This window comes from Myotis brandtii, unplaced genomic scaffold (genome assembly GCF_000412655.1).
Source record: "Myotis brandtii unplaced genomic scaffold, ASM41265v1 scaffold228, whole genome shotgun sequence".
Classification (NCBI taxonomy): domain Eukaryota; kingdom Metazoa; phylum Chordata; class Mammalia; order Chiroptera; family Vespertilionidae; genus Myotis; species Myotis brandtii.
Window position 1 is genome coordinate 533,300 of NW_005358567.1, and position 19,466 is coordinate 552,765.

Genomic DNA, 19,466 nt, shown 5'->3' on the forward strand with positions numbered 1-19,466 from the left:
TTAAATTGCATATCGCCCTGATTAGCCAATGGGAAGGGTAGTGGAAGTACGGCTAATTACCATGTTTCTCTTTTATTAGATAGGATAGGCAAAACTATATTTTAGAATGCATAGTGTATAAGTCTGCTTCCTTGAGAATCAAACCCTGAGGCAGAGATTTGCTTAAAGGAATATTAATATTAAAGTACTCTTAAGAATGAAGAATTGATATTATAGTACCCTTAAGGGAATGAAGGAAACGGACTGGACAGAGCAAGCATATTGAGCTATGAGGAAGATGCAGCATAGGACACAGGGATTCTACAGCTACTATGGCTCCTCAGAGTTGTTGCTATTCAAGGCAAGGTCAGGCTTTCTACCTTCACATCAGCCAGTAATTTGCTGTAGGCCTACCCTGGGAAGAAAGTATAGTATCAATAAAGTGATATCCTTCAGAAAGGGTACAGAGGAATTACTGGGAAGGGATTCAGCCCTGAGCTCTCAGAAACCAACATTTTTAGCAGCTTAGTACACGAGTGCATTGTATTGAGGGAGGGACTGTTGTTTGCATGATTCACCCCATAAAGGTTGTCTATTTGAAATTTGGAATTAGCTCCATTTCTGTAGGATCCAGGTACTAAAGTTTATACTTCAATTGGATAAAAATATATATTCCACTCTGAAACCTCTAAAATATGGAGTCAGCAAAAACAAACCAGAACCTCATAAAAGTGTGTACCCCCCACCTTGCAATATTTTCATTGTTTCCTGCTCTTAAATGAACTGAAAATAGTGTATCAGCACTTTAGTTTCAAAGTGTCTGTGGAAAGATTGTGAAATGAAAAGTGTTGAGGAAAAAATGTCCCTCAAACTAGTTCTCTTTTTCATAATAGCAATATAGTAATTGATTTGGCCTGGAATTTTTACATCTGCCCTAACCTACCCTACTGATGCAACAAATACATTAATTAACTGAATCAAATGGGATGTTTTAGATAAACAATTTGGGTGAAATAATTAGATTTCTCAAATTATTTTATTCAAGTATACTATATAACTTTTATGGATGTGAAAAGGGACAATATATGGATTATCTGCCCCCTTCTGATATTTTATAGGTTCATAAACTGAGGTCTTGAGTTTAATTGTCATTCATTCATTCAACTAGTATTTATTGATCTTTTGCAATGTGCTAGTCATCTGTAAATGCAAAGATAGAGAAGAACAGTGACCTTATCCCTTATTCACGCAGTTTAAAGTTGTGAGGTGTGTCTGACAAAACACACACACACACAGACACACAAATAAATAAATAAAGATATAATTAGAAATCATTATACAGTGGAATTAATAATCACATTATGATAAGAAGGACAAAATAGGGCTCCCCTTGAGTGGGAGTTTGTGCAAGAAAATTCACCGATGAACAATGAGGAGATCATTTCAGGCAGTGAAAGGTGTTACAACTACTTTTTCAACAATTTGAAGCTTTGGATGCCTTTATAATAACCTGGTTATAATTAACAGGGAAGGAGTAAAGGGAAGCCTAGATAATAGAGGCTTGCCATTTATACAGCTTTGCCAGAAAGCTGCAGTTTAACGCTCTCCAAGTCTATTCCCCACAGATTGATGGGGGAAGGGAATGGACAAAGGACACATGCCTCAGGAGAATTGTCCATAAAACCGCAGACTGTATTTGTTTCGCTCACTATTTTACCCACAGGATATAGCACAGTGCTGGCATATAATAACTGTTAATATATACTTTTCCAATGAATTAACAAGGATATATGTAAAACAAAATCGTATATAAGAAAGTGTCTTGAATCTTTTTGAGGAGTATACAGACCTTTTAAAGAGGATTCTTATCTAGTCATACTCACAGCCAGAGAGTTCCAGTGATTTTTTTGAAATGCAACTATAGTTCCTTTAACTAATCTCTAACAAATAAGTATTCAGTTTAATAAGTCTATTTCTACTGCAATTATGTGAAGAAATGAACTGATTAGACAAATAAAACTCCCCACTTTAAATATTTTGATATAGCAACTGATACTGAGTGGTATTTAGATACAGTGTACGTTGTTTTATAAATTACAGATATTTAATAAATAGTTTTGGAACAAATACATAAATACTCAAATAGTTAAAGGGAAAAAAATCTACCTATTTCAAGTTGACATCATATATGCCTAGTGATAAAGTAAGAAAATCTATTAAACTGGATAACTAGCAGACTGTGAATTAGCATTCTGAAAATATACTCCTCGATAATAATAAGGCAACATTGAACAAGTAATTACATTCTAGTGTTGTGCATGATCTGCCATAGCAAATTTTTAGCTTATTGAAGCTTCATTTGGGAAACTCTGATGAAATTAGTTCTGAATCCATCAAAGTAATATCAGCTATTAGGATGTATTTTTTCTCAATCTGTTTGCGACTTTTCACTTCCATTTAGCTCAATGACCCATAAGCAGACTCCAATTTATAGATCTTTATATTTGCATGAAAAGCATAATCGCATGCAAAAGGAAAAGCTATTATTTTAAAAATAGGTGCAAATGTCTGCGTAGCTCTGCAGGACTATCTGAAGGCCCTTTACATCTTCAATCTTGGCTGACAAGAAAAATGTTTGCATATAAATCACCATTTAGCTAGAAGTGTTCGACTTTCAATATGAAAAGAAGTTGAAACATACCGAAAAACACTTTATACAACCATTTTTATGTCAAATTTGTTAACAGTGCTCAGTACACTGTAGGCATAATCTATATCTACTCTCTCTCTCTCTCTCTCTCTCTCTCTCTCTCATCAATAGGCATGTCCTTGGGTGAGGATTAAGAAATAAATTTTTTAAATTAAATTAAAATTTTTTAAAAAGAACCAAGAAAAAAAAGTGCATCAAGAATGAAATTCTATGACTACTGTTTTTCCTCCGAGAACTATTCTGACTTCTTTCTCAGAAGGATGCTTTTCTTGATCTAGTGGCACACACCCTCTTGAGAGAGTTATTTTGTAGAGGCTCACGATAGCAGAGTCTATATTTATTTGCAATAGTGAAACAAATATGATATGCGCAAGGTGACACCTCTGAGACATGAGAAATACCAGGGAATGGAGGACAACCTATTCTGGCTCCAGGATTCTATGAATCAAGGACAGCAGTCGCCTTCATCTTGGAGTCAGCTCTTTCCCCCAGTTAAAATGATAAACAGCCAGAAATTACAACCAGGTGTTTGTGCTTTACATCTGTGACCTTTGGGTGTTCAGGGGAAATGTTCTATAAATCCTAGGCACAGAGTGGTATAATGGAAAGAATGTGGGCTTTGGAATCAGACAGAACAAACTATGAATCCAGCCTCTGTTGGTTACTAACTGTGGGTCTATGGGCAAGTTGCTTCATCTCTCAGAATCTCAGCTGCCTTATTAATAACTGTTCTGTGGCTGACATGAAGCAATGTGTGCAAACGTGCCTAGCACTTTTGTTCTACAAAAGTGGACTACAATGGCCCTAGCTGGTCTGGCTCAACGAATAGAGCGGTCAGCCTGAGGATCAAAGATCATTTGGCCATGGCAAACAAAGCCCATGAAAAATAGGAGGATTAGTGTCTCATTCTGTTTTCTACCAAATTAGCATATGCTACAATAAATTCAGCACAAGTGACCTATATTGAGGCCTACTAGTTGGATTACCAACTTGGGGTGACTTTGGATATGTCACTGAAGTCTAGGGCTTCTATTTCATCATTGCCATATGAAAACAGGTCCCCAAATTCTTCCTGTCTCACAGGATATTCAAAAGGCTGCCATCATATGTTAAAGGGTTTTCAGATTAATGTGATCAGCTACTGCATCCCATTTATTCTTTACCACTTTACAATTGAAATGCACATTGTAACACTCAAAAAACTGTGTTCTAAGGTGGCCAAAAGCATTTCCAATTCCTATTCACCCTACTGCTCTGTGGGCTATCAATGTGCATTTAAAGGCCACACCTCTGATAGTGCAACAGATCCTGGGGCAGAAATAGAATAAAGTATATTGCAATTTGAAATGTGAATCAGTAATTAAAAGTGGTGTGGACAATAAGGCAATTGGGAATGATTCATCTATGCAATGCTAGGGAGAATTTCCAAGAAAAAACCCAAAGAGATTATTTTAATGAGAACAAATATGTCATATGAATAATTTATTTATGTGGTGTGTGTGCATATATGTTATATAACATTGTTACATATGCATATATGCATACTATTTTTTGAGCATTAGAACAGAAGAAAAGGATTCACAAAGTATAATAGAGAAAATAATGTTTTAAAAAGTTACATATATGAATCCATGAAAAAGATCTAGGTGATAATTAAATCACAAACATACTAAAAGAAACTATACTGAACTAATACAATTTCTATAAAGTAACAAAAATACCAAAACCAATTAAAATATGAATAGTTTGGATGAGCAGCAAATAGGATTGTGGTTGCCATGGGCTGGGGATAGGAGGAAATGGGGAGTTAAATTTATTAGTCAAAGGGTACAAAGTTTGTCTTTAGAAGATTAATGATTCTTAGATAAAGATCTACTATATAGCATAGTGGTAACAGTTAACAATACTGTGCCATAAAAGTTTATTCAGAGGGTAGATATTATATAGTATTGTTATTACACAAAAACAGTAATAATTAATAAAGAGGACAGGAGGAAAGTTTTGGAGGTAATGGTTGTGTTTACAGCATAAATTGTGAGGATGGCTATCTACAAATTCATCAAGTTGTATATATTAAATATGTACAACTTTTTGTATGTCAATCATCTATAATAATAAAAGTATAACATGCTAATTAGACCGGACATCCTTCTGGACGACCTTCTGGACATAGCTGGGCTGCAAGGGAAGCCTGGGTCCCAGGTTCCTGGCCCATTAGGGGGGTTAGGGCTCCGTACCCTCTCATGCACAGAGCAGGGCGGATCAGGGGGTTGGGGAGCTCCCCCCGTCACGCACCGAGCAGGGCCAATCAGGGGGTTGGGGAGCTCTCCCTGATAGAGCTGATGTTTTAATAAACGCATAAATAAATAAAGTATGAATATTTAGTGATGAAGATAGACAAAACAATACAAAAGACACTGATTAAATACAAATAAACAAGTATGAATTTAGGCTCAGGACTAATAACAAATAATAAAATAATATTTTTTTAACCAACCAATTTATTAAAGAGGAACTAGAGGCCCGTTGCACAAAAATTTGTGCAAGAGTAGGCCTTCCTTCCCCGGGCTGCTGGCACTGGCTTCTTTCTGGCACCGAGACCAGGGCTGCCCTCCCTCCAGCCGGCCACAGGCACCTGGGACCCCAGGCGGCTTTTCCTGGGCTGGCCACAGGCACCCGCACCTGGGACCCAGGGAGGCTTCCCCCAGGGCGGCTGCAGGCATCTGGGACCCCAGGAGGCTTCACCCGGGGCCGGGCCCCCAGCTTTGTCATGAAGGATGTCTAGAATGACGTCTGGAAGACATCCAGTCTATCTGCTCTAATTAGCATATTACCATTTTATTAGTATAGATGATTCATATTGATGAGAATTTGGTGAAATGGAACTTATTCACGGCTCATAAAAGCAAATTGTTACAATGGTTTAAAGGTCTATGGTAATGTATGTATAACAAGACTTAAAACAGTTTTATATTATTGAAAAAATACTACACAAAAACAGTAATCATTAATAAAGAGGACACGAGGAAAGTTTTGGAGGTAATGGTTGTGTTTACAGCATAAATTGTGAGGATGGCTAACTACAAATTCATCAAGTTGTATATATTAAATATGTACAACTTTTTGTATGTCAATCATCTATAATAAAGAAAAATAATTTTGTATTTGACTTTCATGAGCGTTATAAAAGAATGAAAATCTTTAGCTTGTTGTAACTTGCTATGTGTTTTTAGCTAAGCTATTGGGGAAATTGAAAGTGTAACATGCTTCTGGACATCCTTCTGGACGACCTTCCTGACAAAGCTGGGCTGCAAGGGAAGCCCGGGTCCCAGATGCCAGAAGGAAGCCGGTGCCAGCAGCCAGGGGAAGGAAGGCCTACTCTTGCACAAATTTCGTGCATCAGGCCTCTAGTGCATCAATAAAATCATCTAACAAATCTGGATGTATACAAACAACTGTGATATAGAGCTGATGTTTTAATAAACGCATAAATAAATAAAGTATGAATATTTTAGTGATGAAGATAGACAAAGCGATACAAAATATGCTGATTAAATACAAATAAACAAGTATGAATTTAGGCTCAGGACTAATAACAAAGAATAAAATAATATTTTTTTAACCAACCAATTTATTAAAGGGGAACTAGAGGCCTGTTGCACGAAAATTTGTGCAAGAGTAGACCTTCCTTCCCTGGGCTGCCGGCACTGGCTTCTCTCTGGCACCGGGACCAGGGATTCCCTCCCTCCAGCCGGCCACAGGCACCTGGGACCCCAGGCAGCTTTTCCTGGGCTGGCTGCAGGCACCCGGGACCCACGGTAGCTTCCCCAGGGCTGGCTGCAGGCATCTGGGACCCCAGGCGGTTTCACCCGGGTCCGGGCCCCAGCTTTGTCATGAAGGATGTCTGGAATGATGTCCGGAAGACGTCCAGTCTATCTACTCTAATTAGCATATTACCCTTTTATTAGTATAGATGATTCATATTGATGAGAATTTGGTGAAATGGAACTTATTCACGGCTCATAAAAGCAAATTGTTACAATGGTTTAAAGGTCTATGGTAATGTATGTATAACAAGACTTAAAACAGTTTTATATTATTGAAAAAATACTTTGTAAACATCTCAATTAAAGACATTTTCAGATACTTCCCTAGTTTGTTAGGAAAACATAATTGTGTATTTGACTTTCATGAGCGTTATAAGAGAATGAAAATCTTCAGCTTATTGTAATTTGCTATGTGTTTTTAGCTAAGCTATTGGGGAAATTGATATCAATGAGGTAGAAAAGACCTTACACACTACGTAATCTAATGAACTCATTTTACAAGTGGCCACTTTGGACCATAAAGCCAAAAAAAACAACAATAGTACAATAACAAAGACACCACACAAAGTCTATCTATGAGGTAGAAAAGACCTTACACACTACTTAATCTAATGAACTCATTTTACAAGTGTCCACTTTGGACCATAAAGCCAAAAGACAACAATAGTACAATAACAAAGACACCACACAAAGTCGTAGAGCCAATGTTTTAATAAACTCATAAATAAATAAAGTATGAATATTTTAGTGATGAAGATAGACAAAGCGATACAAAATATGCTGATTAAATACAAATAAACAAGTATGAATTTAGGCTCAGGACTAATAACAAAGAATAAAATAATATTTTTTTAACCAACCAATTTATTAAAGGGGAACTAGAGGCCTGTTGCACGAAAATTTGTGCAAGAGTAGACCTTCCTTCCCTGGGCTGCCGGCACTGGCTTCTCTCTGGCACCGGGACCAGGGATTCCCTCCCTCCAGCCGGCCACAGGCACCTGGGACCCCAGGCAGCTTTTCCTGGGCTGGCTGCAGGCACCCGGGACCCACGGTAGCTTCCCCAGGGCTGGCTGCAGGCATCTGGGACCCCAGGCGGTTTCACCCGGGTCCGGGCCCCAGCTTTGTCATGAAGGATGTCTGGAATGATGTCCGGAAGACGTCCAGTCTATCTACTCTAATTAGCATATTACCCTTTTATTAGTATAGATGATTCATATTGATGAGAATTTGGTGAAATGAAACTGAGTCACGGCTCATAAAAGCAAATTGTTATAATGGTTTAAAGGTCTATGGTAATGTATGTATAGCAAGACTTAAAACAGTTTTATATTATTGAAAAAATACTTTGTAAACATCTCAATTAAAGACATTTTCAGATACTTCCCTAGTTTGTTAGGGAAAAATAATTTTGTATTTGACTTTCATGAGCGTTATAAAAGAATGAAAATCTTTAGCTTGTTGTAACTTGCTATGTGTTTTTAGCTAAGCTATTGGGGAAATTGATATTATCTATGAGGTAGAAAAGACCTTACACACTACTTAATCTAATGAACTCATTTTACAAGTGTCCACTTTGGACCATAAAGCCAAAAGACAACAATAGTACAATAACAAAGACACCACACAAAGTCATACACATAGACACATTTTGTTCGGAATGAAACCTAGATTATTGTGTGAAATAAAATAAAAGAAATAACAAAATCTACATATGTTACTCTCCATATTAGAATATTTTTGTTGTATTTAAAAATACTTTTGTTTTAATGGTCAGAGAACTTTTTTCTGACAGGACTAATAACAAAGAATAAAATAATATTTTTTTAACCAACCAATTTATTAAAGGGGAACTAGAGGCCTGTTGCACGAAAATTTGTGCAAGAGTAGACCTTCCTTCCCTGGGCTGCCGGCACTGGCTTCTCTCTGGCACCGGGACCAGGGATTCCCTCCCTCCAGCCGGCCACAGGCACCTGGGACCCCAGGCAGCTTTTCCTGGGCTGGCTGCAGGCACCCGGGACCCACGGTAGCTTCCCCAGGGCTGGCTGCAGGCATCTGGGACCCCAGGCGGTTTCACCCGGGTCCGGGCCCCAGCTTTGTCATGAAGGATGTCTGGAATGATGTCCGGAAGACGTCCAGTCTATCTACTCTAATTAGCATATTACCCTTTTATTAGTATAGATGATTCATATTGATGAGAATTTGGTGAAATGAAACTGAGTCACGGCTCATAAAAGCAAATTGTTATAATGGTTTAAAGGTCTATGGTAATGTATGTATAGCAAGACTTAAAACAGTTTTATATTATTGAAAAAATACTTTGTAAACATCTCAATTAAAGACATTTTCAGATACTTCCCTAGTTTGTTAGGAAAACATAATTGTGTATTTGACTTTCATGAGCGTTATAAGAGAATGAAAATCTTCAGCTTATTGTAATTTGCTATGTGTTTTTAGCTAAGCTATTGGGGAAATTGATATTATCTATGAGGTAGAAAAGACCTTACACACTACTTAATCTAATGAACTCATTTTACAAGTGTCCACTTTGGACCATAAAGCCAAAAGACAACAATAGTACAATAACAAAGACACCACACAAAGTCATATACATACACACATTTTGTTCCGAATGAAACCTAGATTATTGTGTGAAATAAAATAAAAGAAATAACAAAATCTACATATGTTACTCTCCATATTAGAATATTTTTGTTGTATTTAAAAATACTTTTGTTTTAATGGTCAGAGAACTTTTTTCTGACAGTGAAAAATCAGCTGTGTGTGTGTGTGTGTGTGTGTGTGTGTGTGTGTGTGTGTGAAAAAGCATAATTTTGTAGCCAAAATTGAATGCAACTCTCAACACAGGACTGATAACTGCTTAGTAGATCCTTCTATAACCCAGCAGTTCAGTCTAGTGCTTAATTCCATCCCATTACCTGAGTGCCTATCTTTTCTCAGCTTCTTACAAATAGGTGCCAGCTAGTTGTTGTGAAGCAAATCCAGTGCCAGCAATCAGAGTCTCTTCCCATTAAGTTCCTGTTGAGCGCGTGCCCAGACAAATGGCTTCACTTCTCAGAGCAGCCACAATCCAACGGGATGGATTCCAGGACGTGGTTTGCTTGGCATTGGAAGGTAACCCACAGGCTCCAATGGAACACACATCACTCTATCAGCAGTGGGGGTAAGATTTTCATGAGGAAAGTAAGGTAGATGATGGGTCACAGCATATTCTACTTGGCTGTAACCAAACTGGAAATAGCTCTATTTCAGGGCCTGTGATCATTTAATCCAGTTTTTTAAAAGCATTTTTATTAATTTTTAGAGAGAGAGGAATAGAGATGGAGAGAGACAGAGAGAGAGAGAGAGAGAGAGAGATAGCTTTTCCTGGGCTGGCTGCAGGCACCCGGGACCCACGGTAGCTTCCCCAGGGCTGGCTGCAGGCATCTGGGACCCCAGGCGGTTTCACCCGGGTCCGGGCCCCAGCTTTGTCATGAAGGATGTCTGGAATGATGTCCGGAAGACGTCCAGTCTATCTACTCTAATTAGCATATTACCCTTTTATTAGTATAGATGATTCATATTGATGAGAATTTGGTGAAATGAAACTGAGTCACGGCTCATAAAAGCAAATTGTTATAATGGTTTAAAGGTCTATGGTAATGTATGTATAGCAAGACTTAAAACAGTTTTATATTATTGAAAAAATACTTTGTAAACATCTCAATTAAAGACATTTTCAGATACTTCCCTAGTTTGTTAGGAAAACATAATTGTGTATTTGACTTTCATGAGCGTTATAAGAGAATGAAAATCTTCAGCTTATTGTAATTTGCTATGTGTTTTTAGCTAAGCTATTGGGGAAATTGATATTATCTATGAGGTAGAAAAGACCTTACACACTACTTAATCTAATGAACTCATTTTACAAGTGTCCACTTTGGACCATAAAGCCAAAAGACAACAATAGTACAATAACAAAGACACCACACAAAGTCATATACATACACACATTTTGTTCCGAATGAAACCTAGATTATTGTGTGAAATAAAATAAAATTTTTTAACCAACCAATTTATTAAAGGGGAACTAGAGGCCTGTTGCACGAAAATTTGTGCAAGAGTAGACCTTCCTTCCCTGGGCTGCCGGCACTGGCTTCTCTCTGGCACCGGGACCAGGGATTCCCTCCCTCCAGCCGGCCACAGGCACCTGGGACCCCAGGCAGCTTTTCCTGGGCTGGCTGCAGGCACCCGGGACCCACGGTAGCTTCCCCAGGGCTGGCTGCAGGCATCTGGGACCCCAGGCGGTTTCACCCGGGTCCGGGCCCCAGCTTTGTCATGAAGGATGTCTGGAATGATGTCCGGAAGACGTCCAGTCTATCTACTCTAATTAGCATATTACCCTTTTATTAGTATAGATGATTCATATTGATGAGAATTTGGTGAAATGAAACTGAGTCACGGCTCATAAAAGCAAATTGTTATAATGGTTTAAAGGTCTATGGTAATGTATGTATAGCAAGACTTAAAACAGTTTTATATTATTGAAAAAATACTTTGTAAACATCTCAATTAAAGACATTTTCAGATACTTCCCTAGTTTGTTAGGGAAAAATAATTTTGTATTTGACTTTCATGAGCGTTATAAAAGAATGAAAATCTTTAGCTTGTTGTAACTTGCTATGTGTTTTTAGCTAAGCTATTGGGGAAATTGATATTATCTATGAGGTAGAAAAGACCTTACACACTACTTAATCTAATGAACTCATTTTACAAGTGTCCACTTTGGACCATAAAGCCAAAAGACAACAATAGTACAATAACAAAGACACCACACAAAGTCATATACATACACACATTTTGTTCCGAATGAAACCTAGATTATTGTGTGAAATAAAATAAAAGAAATAACAAAATCTACATATGTTACTCTCCATATTAGAATATTTTTGTTGTATTTAAAAATACTTTTGTTTTAATGGTCAGAGAACTTTTTTCTGACAGTGAAAAATCAGCTGTGTGTGTGTGTGTGTGTGTGTGTGTGTGTGTGTGTGTGTGAAAAAGCATAATTTTGTAGCCAAAATTGAATGCAACTCTCAACACAGGACTGATAACTGCTTAGTAGATCCTTCTATAACCCAGCAGTTCAGTCTAGTGCTTAATTCCATCCCATTACCTGAGTGCCTATCTTTTCTCAGCTTCTTACAAATAGGTGCCAGCTAGTTGTTGTGAAGCAAATCCAGTGCCAGCAATCAGAGTCTCTTCCCATTAAGTTCCTGTTGAGCGCGTGCCCAGACAAATGGCTTCACTTCTCAGAGCAGCCACAATCCAACGGGATGGATTCCAGGACGTGGTTTGCTTGGCATTGGAAGGTAACCCACAGGCTCCAATGGAACACACATCACTCTATCAGCAGTGGGGGTAAGATTTTCATGAGGAAAGTAAGGTAGATGATGGGTCACAGCATATTCTACTTGGCTGTAACCAAACTGGAAATAGCTCTATTTCAGGGCCTGTGATCATTTAATCCAGTTGTTTAAAAGCATTTTTATTAATTTTTAGAGAGAGAGGAATAGAGATGGAGAGAGACAGAGAGAGAGAGAGAGAGAGAGAGATCGGCTGCCTCCTGCATGTCCCCTACTGGGTCTCGAGCTGGGAACCCAGGCATGTACCCTGGAGATGGAGAGAGGCAGAGAGAGAGAGAGAGAGAGAGAGAGATCGGCTGCCTCCTGCACGTCCCCTACTGGGTCTCGAGCTGGGAACCCAGGCATGTACCCTGACTGAGAATTGACCCTGGCAAACTCTTGGTTCATGGGATGATGCTCAACCAACTAAGCCACATAGGCCAGGGCTAACCCACTTGTGACCCATATTTAGTTTGTTTTTCTTGCCATTGTTTACCTCCTTAATCAGCAACCTCTGCACAAAAATCAATGACTCCATTTCTCCTGTTATGGCTGTGCACTGTTATGTTTTAAAAAGAGGAGAGGAGGGAGACAAATCAGATGATATTTTTAAATTTTTCAACTTGAGTGTTCTCTCCTATGGATTTTATTCATTGAGCTGCACCTGCTTACCAATTATAGCTTAATCATATCCTTTGGAACTCACAGTTCTCCTTAGCATTCCACACCTCCTCTTGAGGGCTTTGATGCCAAAACAAAGGGGCATCCCTCATACCTGGAGGTCTAGCAAATGTCTAAGTGGGCTCAGAAAGGGATCTGAATATCAAAGGCAAAGCAAGAGACTGACACACCATCTCAAATCCCTGCTTTATGTTACTTAAAGTTAAAAGATTTCCTTTAATTTTCAGGCTTTCATGGATTAACCACTGCTAGGGCAATGCTATTTTCAGAAGAAGATTATACATTGCACATGACCCTGTTCAACAATCTGGCTGACAATGAAAACAGCGAGGAATAGAATAGGGGTGCCTCCAGCCTTTTGGAGGATGTCTATTGCAAGCAGGGCAGAGGAGATCCAATTTAGATTATGATACTTAGGGAAAAAATGCAGAGCATGAACCAGGAAATTGGCTAAGTTTTTGTGCCTCTTCGGGCCTTTGGTTTCCCTCGGAATTTCAGTGGGTGGGCAAACATGTATATGTTAGCTTCTTAGAGTTTGGAGCATACTTATGAAAAAGTCTACTACAGACAAAGGTGTGTTATCTTAGAAGAAAAACTACAACTAAAATAAGCTACCTACCTGAAAAAGATGTTTTGTTTACAAGTTCAATGTTCCAAACTAACAATGAGGGCTTGGCATGTGAAATTGTAATCCACGAAGACCTATGAGAGAAGATGTTGACAATAAGGAGAGCATTAGCTAATACAACTACATAGCAGAAAGCACTAACTTCCCCAATGAAAAGCTAAAGGTTTTCTTCTCCATCGCTGAGTGAATCGGTGCACAGATATTGCACGTAAATACTACTTGCCTATACTTTAAGGGAAAATATTTCCCCTGCATTCAGATATATTTTTATTAAGTCAGGAAATTTAAAGAAAGAGTAACATAAGAATCAGCTCTCACCACCTATGAAATAACACTGCAACCATTTCAGTCCATGTGTATGATTCATTTTTTCTTCTCTCCATGTATTTCAGGGATTATGTGAGTACATACACAATGTACTTAAAAGTATATAACCTTACTACTTTAAAAATGTTTCCCTAAATAATTTATTTTACCAATTTTTAAAAAATTCTCACCTGAGGATGTGTTTTTATTGATTTAAGGGGGGGGGGGGAAGAGAGGAGAGAGAGAGAGAGAGAGAGAGAGAGAGAGAGAGAGAGAGAGAGAGAGAAAGAGAAACATTGGTGAGAGAAAAAAACATGGATTGCTTGCCTCCCTGACATATCCCAACCAGGGATCGAACCCTTTACTAATAATGTTTGATGTTCCAACTAACTGAGCCATACCATCCATGACTAAAAAAATTGTTGAAGAAGAAAATGTTTGGAGCTATATTTTATTATTAAATCAAATAGTGAGGAGCTATTTATGCCTGGATCCTCCTTAAGCTTTTACATTTATTCAACCTATGAATTTGATTATTTTATTAACAAATCTAAGAAACTCAAAAAAGATTTAAATTGCTTTTGCATAATGACTAATATGTCATAATATACATAGTTAAGGTCAAATATGTTAAATCAAATTTATATCATGTGATTTTATTTTAAATGAAATGAAAGGATTCAAACAAGAACATAAATACTGCGTGATTCCACTTATACAAGGTATCTAGATTAGAAAAATTCATAGAGATGAAAAGTATAATGGTGGTAGACAGGGGTTTGGGGAAGGGGGAATGGGAGTTATGTTTGATGGGTATAGAATTTGAGCTTTGCAAGATGAAGAGTTCTGAAGATAGACCCCCCTTAAATCAATATGAATACATTTAATGCTACTGAATTGTACACTTAAACATGATTAAGTTAGCAAATTTTATGTTATCTATGGTTTACCACACTGTTAAACAATGTTTTAGTAAAAAAAGTTCTGTAGACTTGTAATATGGTACCATTTTTATTGCAGTTATTGCTAAACACATAAAAATATTTTTACACATATCCTATTCCTTTTTCACCAAGACATTTCAAAAAGCTGTTCAATTTTCAGAATAAAATAACCACTTTTTTATCATTAGCTATTGTGAAATTCTTTGCAATGGTATAATTTTATTTCTCTGAAAATGATTGTGAGTTTTCCATGGTAAAGTAGGTTTTACTGATTTCGTTTTGTCCATTATCAGTCGTTTTGGGAATATGAACTGAGCTAAAGGACTATTTCTGCTCATACCTCTATAAAGATTCTTTGCATAGTCATTTTCTTCTGTGAAAAAGGTAAGTAAATGAGTAAAGAATGGAGTGTCTGGAATTGTGCTAGGAAAATATATCAAATTAAAGATGAAATGTATCTGGCCTCTGGGCAGGTATATCAAATTAAAGAAAAAAATGATGCTCATCATATCTCTTATGTAAAATAATCTCAACTGCTATTATCTAATGTATCTTATAAAAATTATATCAAATAATATATGTTGAGAAGTATGTGTACATTAAATTACAGGGAGTGAAATTTATGTGGAGTAAAAATCATGTAACTTAGTTAAAATACCCAAAATTACTCTAGCCGGTTTGGCTCAGTGGATAGAGCATCTTGGCTTTCAGACTGAAGGGTCCAGGTTTGGTTCTGGTCAAGGACACATGCTTGGGTTACAGGCTTAAACACTAGGGGCCGTGCAGGAGGAAGCCCGTCAATGATTCTCTCTCATCATTGATGTTTCTATCTCTCTCTCCCCCTCCCTTCCTCTCTAAAATCTATAAAAAATATATTTTTAAAAATACCCAAAATTGACATAAGCTAAAATTTCCTTTGTATAAATCAAACTCCTTAACATAATTATTACTTTGTGTAGATCTATTTCAAAAAATGTTTTCACTTTTTAATTGCAATCAAGCAGACAGATCCTTTACAGAAAAATCTACAGAGTGTTTCCTAGAATACCTTACAAAACAGTGACACATTCACACCATGATTAAACCTTACTCAGATTTATGTATTTTTTAGCACCACCCAAGGGTGACATGATTGTCGAGTACGGCTCACTGAACTGAATCACATAAAGAATACTACAATTTTACTCCCAGTGGGAATTGTCACATTGGCTACATAATTTTCATCTTTTTAAAATTATGAGAATAAAAATAAAGCAAGGTTATATGAGCAGCCCCTTTTATCAGAGTCTTAATAAATGAATTTTATTAACAATAGACATATTAAATGCAGAAACCTTAGCAAAGAGTTATATTGAAGAGGCTTACAATAGCATACATTTATCTGAAACACAGAGCATGCAAAATAACTTTAATTCCTTATGGATTACCTCTTGGAAGGAAATAGAAAGCTACCATAAATCATATGGAAGGAAAAATTAACCGTCTTTGCATTTTGATGTATAAATACTAATGGGTGAATTTATGTACTTAGATTGTAAAGATAGATTGTTTAGAGCTATTTTTGTTGTACATTAGAGAAAACCCAATCAAACTGGCTAGGTCAAGAAAATAATTTTATTGGATTATGTCACTGCAATGTCCAGAAGTACAACAGCATGCAGGTGAGGCTTGATCAAGTGACTGAAATCGTATCCTGTGGGTTCAGATCCTCCCATTTCTGTGCTCTGTTGTTCTATTGGCTTCATTTTCAACTTCCACTTGGGATTCCCAATAGCTCTAGGGTTATGTCATTTTTGTGGCCAGCAGTCCTGAAAGAAAGAACAGCCCCTCCTCCAGAGTGGTAGTTCTTTGTGGGAGAAGTTTTGCTCCAAAGCGAATATTTGGCAATGTTTGCACACAACATGTCATAAACATGTTACGATGTCCGAGGGGGGAAACTACTGGCATCTAATGGATAGAGACCAAGGATACTGGTAGCCATCTTACACCACTGAAGGCTTAAATTTTTTTGTTTTTTTGGTTGGAAGATGATTTTTATTTGTTTTTAAATATATTTGTATTGATTACAGAGAGAGAAAGGGAGAGGGAAAGAGGAATAGAAACATCAATGATGAAAGAGAATCATCCATAGGCTGCCTCCTGCATGCCCCCTATTGGGGAGCAAGCCCAGAACCAGGGCATGCAACCTGACCAGGAATTGTGACCTCCTGGTTCATAGATCATAGATCGATGCTCAAACACTGAGCCATGCCGGATGAGGCTTAAGTGTTGTTTTTTGAAAATATTATTGAATCAATACGTTTCCTTGTTATAGGTCTATTCTTACCTTCCATTTCTACTTGTATCTATTTTAGTGGAATATAGTATGTGTTTTTAGGAAATTGTGCTTCACTAATACCAATAATGTGGATTATTTTTCAAGGTTAACACTAAGCTAGGGAGTGGGAATGGAATAAGGCAAATTAAGACAACAGAAAATTGCTGTTTTAATATGATTCTATCATTTTGGTTGAATAGTGTTTCCTGAGTTACTTTTGATAATTTCCAGATTTACAAAAGGTTGGTTATGATGTGTGTTTGTGTTTGTATGTGTGTGTTCTATTTCTTTTCACTATTTTAGTTACTTTTATAGAAGGATACATTTAAAGTTCCTTACTTAACCATTTCAACATCACAATATAATATTTTATTCAATATAGTTTATTCTGCTTCTGTGACTTATAAAACAAGAAAAAAAACTTTATTTTATCAACTAAAATTGCTATTTATTTCTTCTTGTGAATAGCTTTTGCATATTTGTTATATACCTTAAATTTGGCTCAATATTTATTATACCTAGTACATACTCTGAATAATTATGATATCTCCAGTCTCACACTGATATTTTTAAAATAGGAAAAATAAGAGAAGCCTGAACAGAGATTGATGATAGTTTTTAGAAATATTTTAAATTTGAGAACATAGGCAAAATTGATTTTATTAAAGAGAAAAGCTATAAAATCACAATTTAGAAGTTTTGCTTGCAATTTTCTATATATATCTGTCAATAAATAGCCATTAGTATTTAAATTCAAAGTTGGTGGTCTGAGAATTATTGTAGCATACTTGTTTTTTTGCCATTATCTGAGGAGTAGTTTGTCATTTTACTCTTTTTTTTCATCTGGATTTTCTTGGCAAATGTGAAGGAAATATATCACAAACTAAGAGGAAGACACACAGTTGACAAATTATAATGTTTACTTTTCCTTTCTTATGGTATAACAATTAAAATGTTTTATTGGAGGGTAAAGAACAGTATGGTTAATCAAACATTTAAGGAATGATAAACCTACATTTTTTTGAAAATTATTTGTTAGTATTTAATTGTGTGCATGCATTGAAGTATATTCCAGCAATCTCTTGTGGATGGATGTTTGTTTGTTTTCAATAGTGTGCTTTTACAAATAACTTGATATACAGGTTGTTTGCTTTTTTGGCATAATATTTTCATGGCAGTATTCTAGAAGTGGGATTTCTGGATAAAAGAATAAAAGGTTATGAATATTTGTCAAATACTTCTACATTCATTTTAATAGGATTTGACTCCTTGTCCATTGTCATGAGCAATTTTGAGATTACCAGTTTTTTCATCTCTCTAAAGAATGTGTTGACAAGATTTTAGATTTTGCCAATACTTTTTCTTGCTTTATGAGTTCTTTATCAGAGATAAAATTACAGATATTTCTTTCAGTTTGTATTGTCTTTTGATTTTTCCTCTAGTGCTTCATGCAAAACATTTTTGTTCATTTTGCTGTAATGGAGTCAACTTATCAATCTTATATTTTTTATGAATATTTGAGACCAAATTAGAAAAGCTGGTGCAATCCCAGGTAACAAATAAATGTTATCATGCATGTATGATTTTATTTTTACGTTGAGACCACTGAATTGTTGCATGGTATGTGTTAAAGAGCCAGTCTTTTATTTGCCTAAATGTCCACACAGTTGTCTCACTACAATTAATTGAAACATATATCTATTTTGCAATATTTGACATGCCATTGTTTTTAATATATGAAATTTTTAAATGTTTTGGATATCTTTCTGAGTTTTTTATTTTATTTAATTGATCTGTCTGTTCACATGGTTCTACACTATTTTAATTTTAGAGGCTTTACAGAATGTTTACATATCTGGTCGAGTTCAACTCCCTTCATTACTTTCATTTTTAGGACCTGCTTGCCAGACCCTGATCTTTGAACAAGAGCAGGTAGAAAAGAAGAGAAAGTTGCTGTGACTTGGGATCTTGCCGAAGGTCTTTTCCTACATCTAGAAGCGTTCAGGAATCTGCAGAAGGGGCTGCAGTAAATTAATAAAGAGACTAGATGCCCTGACCGGTTTGGCTCAGTGGATAGAGTGTCAGCCTTCAGAACGAAGGGTCCTGGGCTCAATTCCGGTCAAGGGCATGTACCTTGGTTGCGGGCACATCTCCAGTGGGGGGTGTGCAGGAGGCGGCTGATCGATGTTTCTCTCTCATCGATGTTTCTAACTCTCTGTCCCTCTCCCTTCCTCTCTGTGAAAAAAAATCAATAAAATATATTTTAAAAATAAAACAAAATAAAATAAAGAGACTAGACATGAAATATAAATTTGGAAGGCACTTTGGGGAGCCAAAGGAGACCTAGCTTCAGTAACCAAGTTCTCTAAATCTCTGGACCCCTAGCGTTTTATTAACACAAATTACCCTAAAGCAAAGCAGATATACATATCAAAGGTAAGGTTTGGTATACAGTAGGCATTACCAGATTGGGGGAACTGCCTTTGGCTGTCTGGCAGCAGGCAGTAATATATGCAGATGTTTAGCCCTGCTGGAACCTCAAGCTTCATCAACCTTTTGATGAACTTTTTGCATTTTATTATGCCCTGCTGGAATTAGCTTCCAGCAGGATCTGTTCTAAATTTCAACAAACATTTACTAGGTAAGTTACAGATGACTTTATTGTTCTGACA

General features: G+C 36.8%; 1 long non-coding RNA gene across 1 annotated transcript; it reads left to right on the forward strand.

The window, feature by feature from the left end:
• Positions 1-12,035: 12,035 nt before the first annotated feature.
• LOC106726118 lies at positions 12,036-18,830 on the forward strand. Its single transcript, XR_001362133.1, has 3 exons — positions 12,036-12,047; positions 18,003-18,010; positions 18,793-18,830. It is a non-coding gene; the product is annotated as an uncharacterized LOC106726118 (long non-coding RNA).
• Positions 18,831-19,466: the final 636 nt, after the last annotated feature.